Source organism: Ailuropoda melanoleuca, chromosome 1, assembly GCF_002007445.2.
Source record: "Ailuropoda melanoleuca isolate Jingjing chromosome 1, ASM200744v2, whole genome shotgun sequence".
Classification (NCBI taxonomy): domain Eukaryota; kingdom Metazoa; phylum Chordata; class Mammalia; order Carnivora; family Ursidae; genus Ailuropoda; species Ailuropoda melanoleuca.
In genome coordinates, this window is record NC_048218.1 from 67,064,497 (window position 1) to 67,070,496 (window position 6,000).

General features: G+C 33.6%; 1 protein-coding gene across 5 annotated transcripts in view; it reads right to left on the minus strand.

The window, feature by feature from the left end:
- Positions 1 to 6,000, minus strand: part of ZNF148 (zinc finger protein 148) — a 120,685-nt gene that overhangs the window by 78,193 nt on the left and 36,492 nt on the right. For 4 of the 5 annotated variants that reach the window (XM_019797002.2, XM_034659821.1, XM_002916771.4 and 1 more), the window contains exon 2: positions 1,313 to 1,448. The exons of the other annotated variant lie outside the window; for it this stretch is intronic. The gene's annotated coding sequence lies outside the window, so the exon portion shown is untranslated. The remainder of the gene's footprint in view (positions 1 to 1,312; positions 1,449 to 6,000) is intronic. 5 annotated transcript variants of the gene reach the window in all.

Sequence of the window (6,000 nt, forward strand, 5' to 3'; positions counted from 1 at the left end):
CAAGGTCCCCACCCCCTTGTTTTAGACTCTAAAATAACAAACAAATCATTTCACCCTAAAGGCAGCGAAACAAAATGAGGAATTATCTCAAGTCAATTTTAACTTTTAATACCTTATTCCATCTTATGACATCAAGACCAGCAGTGTTTAGTCAAAAAAAAAAAAAAAAAAAAGCAAGCATGACTAGTCACAAAACTTGAACTGTCTCAGAATGCAAATGAGCACAATTTCCAAAGTATATCCCAGGCCAAGAGTTAATGTTTTAGATAATAAAAATTTTATTTTAATGTTAATCCAAACAAGACAAATGGAAAGTAAATCTGACACAAACCCTATTGTAACAGACAACAAATTTCCCCTCCTCCCCCCACCAATCTGTTCTCTCCTTCTTGCCTAATAATATAACATTAAGTGAGACCTAAGTAAGACTCATTTCCCAGCCTCCTTTACGGGGGCTTGTGGTCATGTGACAATGTTATAACCACTGGAATACTAGTAGAAATGATATATATAACTCCTCTTAAAGAGAAGGAAAATGTCTGTCCTTTTTCCTGTTGACAGATACAGTGGTAACCATCTGGGACCACAAGAGAGAAGCCACGTATTAAGAACAGCAGAGCAAGACAAAGACATCCAGGTCATGATGATTCTAGAGCCTCTATAAAATTTCAAGATTGTTCATATGGACTTTTCAAATAGATGTATTTCTACCTTTAGAGCCTGTGTCACCATGGCCAAGTCTATATTTTAACTAATATCTCTAATATAAATGATTAATGAATTATGACTGCTTCCTTTATTAGTGTAAGCAAACATACAGTATGTACAAATGTACAGTAACTGGTATGTTTTTCCATATTTTATAAATTATATGCCAAGCACCATTAAATTTGATTAATAGGTTTAACCAGTTTTCCCATGTATGAAAATACAGTTTCCATGGAAATTCTGAAAAATTTAACATGGATTTGTATGTGTTAATGATAGGCAGGTGAAAAATACAATACCCAGCTGAAAAAAGGGTTAAAAGAGAAAACAACTTCCCACTTAAATTTCACTTAAGATTACATAATAAGCTACACATATTTTTCTGTGCTAAACTAAAAATCTAAAATGGTATCATTACTCTTCAATTTTCTCCTAACACTCTTTTCTCAAGAAAAAAATTAAAATCCTAAGTTTCTAACAGATATAAGCATCAAAACATAAACTATAATACAAAAATCAACATGAAATTCTATCACCCAAAAATGGTTTTATAATTGAAAAAATTAATTTATTCATGATTATGAAAAACAAGTGTTGACGTTACCTGAGACTAAGGTAAAAATGAAGACTTCAAGGAAGGGAATGCTGTAGAGTTGAAAAAGAAATCATGGTTGAGTTTCTACCTTTCGTAAGCTTCAGAGACCCTCAACACCACCTTAATCTCTTATGCCATCCAAGTCCTACAAAAAAAAAAGAAAGAAAGAAAGAAAGAAAAAGAAAGAAAGAAAGAAAGAAAGAAAGAAAGAAAGAGAGAGAGAAAAACACACAACAAAATACATTACTTATGAAGGGAAAAAATACTGTACAAATACAACATGGAAAAACTGGTATGAATATTGAAGTGATCATTCTTTGTAAATAGGAAGCTATGCCTGAATGGCCAGTACAATGACCTGCTTTTAAGTCTGAAACCAGAAAGATAAAATAGTGGTAAGTAGTAACTGTGAAATAACCTTGACCTTATAAAAACTAATTTGCCTAGGGGCAACTGGGTCGGATAAGTGGCCAACTCTTGATTTTGGCTCAGGTCATGATCTTGGGGTCCTGGGATTGAGCCCTGTATCAGGCTCCACACTCAGTGAGGAGTCTGCTTCTCTCCCTCTGCCCCTTCCCCCATTCACGCACACACCCACACTCTCTCGCTCTCTAAATTAATCTTCTTCAAAATTTTTAAAAAAAGAATAATTTGCCTAAATCTGGAGTCTACAGATTTAGAGATATGTGATGCTGAGGGAAATTTAGAGGGTTACAGACCTAAAAACCTAGAAAAGAGAGAGCAAAGATTAAGAAACCACTTAATAGTACTATTCATATCTGCTTTGCAAAGTCTATGAAGTGAAGAAGCAAACACCATACCAGGCCTTACAAATAATAAATAGAACTAGTCATACAGAATATGTATTTATTAACAAAAGAAACAATTACAGTTGTAAAATCCTGTTAAATACTTATATATAGAAACATAATCAGCCAGGTCACCCTTGACAGAAAAAGCTGACAATAAGATGAGTATAATCAACCATCAATCACAGGAAGATGGTATACCATATCCAAAAAATAAAAATAAAAATGAAAAACATAAGCTATATACAATAAATGTGACAGTATTTCTGAGCAAAGTAACAGACTCAAAAGTTTACAAAATTCTCTAAATTTTAATTCTCATTAAAAATATTAGATTCCTGGGGCACCTGGGTGACTCAGTGGGTTAAGCATCCAACTCTTGATTTTGGCTCAGGTCATGATCTCAGGGTCATGGGATCAAGCCCCATGTCAGGCTCCATGCTTATAGCAGAGTCTGTTTGTTCCTCTCCCTCTGCTCCTCCCCCACTCGTGCTCACTCTCCCTTTCTCTCAAATAAGGCCTAGTTTGCAACAATAAATTACAAGATTACAAAAAAATGAAAAATGTGACCTAAATGTTAACAAAAAATAGCAGTCATTAGTTTGTACAGTATCCCCAGATGTTGGTTTAAGCAAACAAGATTTCAAAACATCTATTACAGATATGTGAAAAGAATGCATGTATTAAATTTTTTTAATTATGAAAAAAATCAACAAATAAGAGATTCTCAAGAAATGTACAGAAATTACATAAAAGAGCCACACTGGAAACTGAAACTGAAGAGTACAGTAACTAAAACAAACTATTTACTAGAAGGGCTCAGTGACAGATTCAAAATGGCAGAAAATCAATGACCCTGAAGACTATCTACTGAAATTATCCAATCTAAAGAACAGAGAGAAAATAAGTTGATGAAAATTCAACAGAGCCTTAGAGACCAATTTATTTACACTTCTGGAGTCTGAAAAGGAGAGGACAGAAAGGACAGGGAAAAAAAATTAATAAAATACCAGCCAAAACTTCCCATATTCTATTTTAGTAAAAAGAAATCAAATATACAGGTCTTAGGAATTCAGTGAATCTCAAGTAGGATAAATACAAAAAGACCCACACCTAGACACATCATAGTCAAACTGTTGAAAGCAAACACAAAGAGAAAATAATGGAAGCAAAAAGAGAAAAACCACTCAGCACAGGCAGGGAACCAAAAACATGATCAACAGCTGACTTTCAATCAGAAACAACAGAGGCCGGAAGACAGTGGAATGACATATTCAAAGTGCTGAAAGACAAAAGTTGTCAACCAAGAAAGCAACAGAATTATCCTCCAATAATGAAGGCATAATAAAGAGTATCTCAGACAAAAAGGCTTAGAGACTTTTTTGCTACCAAACCTGCCTAACAAGAAATATCAAAGGAAGCCCATCAAGCTTTCAGCTTTCAGGAAAAGACAACAGATTCAAATACACAGGAAAAAAAGAAGTGCACCAGAAACTAAAGGACTCTATAAATACTTTTTTCTCATTTCTTCTCTCAACATCTTTAAAAAGCACAAGAATGGGGGCAGCACCTGGGTGACTGAGTCGTTAAGCATCTGCCTTGAGCTCAGGTCATGATCCCAGGGTGCTGGGATATGACTCAGGGTCCTGAGATCAAGCCCCACATTGGGCTCCCTGCTCAGTGGGAAGCCTGCTTCCCCCTCTCCTATTCCCCCTGCTTGTGTTCCCTCTCTTGCTGTCTGTCAAATAAATAAATAAAATCTTTAAAAATAAATAAAATGTAAAAAAATAAAAAAACATAAGAATTTATGAAGCAACAACTATAACATTGTATTGCCAGACCTACAGCATATATAAATGTAAAATATATACAATAACAGTGGCACGATAGAGGAGGGACCAAATGGAGCTACATTAGAGCAAAGTTTCTATATTTTACTGATACTGGATTACAGTTAATATTAAGGAGATTGTTAAATTCATAATGTAAACCCTATGGCAACCACAAAAAAAAATCTTCATATTTATATTTAATTAAAAAAAAAACGAATGGTATACTAAAAAACATTTAACATAAAAAAAGCACTAAAGGAGGCACAGAGGAACAATAACAGGAGACAGAAAACAAATGGCAAGCGACAAATGTAAACACAGCCATAATTAATTATATTAATTATGTCCATAATTAAATGTGAATGATCTAAAAAGCCCAATGAAAAGACAGAGGCTGTCAGATTGGACAAAAAAATAAAATTTAACTATATGCTGTCAACAAGAAACGTACTTTACATTCAAGATTGTATAAAAGCTGAGTGGGAAAGGATATACTATGGAAAACAGTAACCATAAGAGAGCTGGAATAATTATATTAATATTAGATGAAGCACGCCTTAAGACAAATATTACTGAAAACTAAGAAAAATATTTCATAATGATAAAATATCGGTAAGTCAGGAAGATATTATAACAATTAGAAATGTATATGCACCTAAAAACAGAGCCCCCAAAACAATGAAGCAATAACTAACATTACTGAAAAAACAGAAAATTCAACAACAGTTTGAAATTTCAATATTCCACTCTATATAACTGATAGAATAATTAGACAGAAAATTAGCAAAGATACAGAAAACTTAAATATATTCAACATACATACACCAACTAAACCTAACTGGCATATATAGAAACTCCATAAATAACAGAATACACACAGTTTTCAAGCACACATGGAACATTCTCCATGTCAGACCAAATACTAGGCCACATAACAAGTCTCATAAATTTAAAAGGATTGAAGTCATACAAAAGATGTTCTCAAACCATAACCAAATTAAATTAGATATCAACTAAATTAGATACTAGAAAATCCTCAAGCGTTCAGGAATTAAACTTCACACTTCTAATTATTTACGAATCAAATAAGAAAAGAGAAAATAGAGAATATTTTAACTGAATGAAAACAAAAACAAATATATTAAAATTTGAAATGCAGCTAAAATAGTACTTAGAAGGAAGTTTATAACTTTATATATTGGGAAAAAAAAGATTCTAAAATCAACAACATAGGCCTCCACTTAATTAAGTGGTAAAAGAACAAACTAAACCCTAAAGTAAGCAGACAAAAGGGAATAATAAAGATCGGAGCAGAAGTAAATGAAATACAAAAAGAAATTAGAGAAAAAGTTGGTTCTTTTAAAAAGATCAACAAAATTGACAAACTTTTAGGCAAACTAAGAACAAAGAGAAAAAAAAGACAAATTACCAAAACACAGGAATGAAAGAGGGGATGGTAACACTGACCACATAAAAATTAAGAGTTCTACAACTGAAACTAATACAAGTTATATGTTAAGTATACCTCAAAAATGTTTTAAGAATTATAAAGGAAGGAATAGTCTAACAAATTTATGCCAACAAATTACACAACTTTTATAAAATGGACAAATTCCTAAAAAGACACGTATTATCAAAACTGACTAAAGAGGAAATAGAAATCTGAATAAAACAAATAAACTGAATTAGTATTTTTAGATTCCCCACAAAGAAAAGAACAGGGCTAAATGGCTTCACTGATGAATTCCATCAAATATTTAAAGAAGAACCACCAATCCTTCACAAAGTCCTTCAAAAACAGAGGAAGATGGTACATTCTGCAACTCAATCCATGAAGCCAGTTACCCTGATACCAAAGTCAAAGACGTCACGTGAGGGGCGCCTGGGTGGCACAGCGGTTAAGCATCTGCCTTCGGCTCAGGGCATGATCCGGCATTCTGGGATCGAGCCCCCACATCAGGCTCCTCTGCTATGAGCCTGCTTCTTCCTCTCCCACTCCCCCTGCTTGTGTTCCCTCTCTCGCTGGCTGTCTCTATCTCTGTCAAATAAATAAATA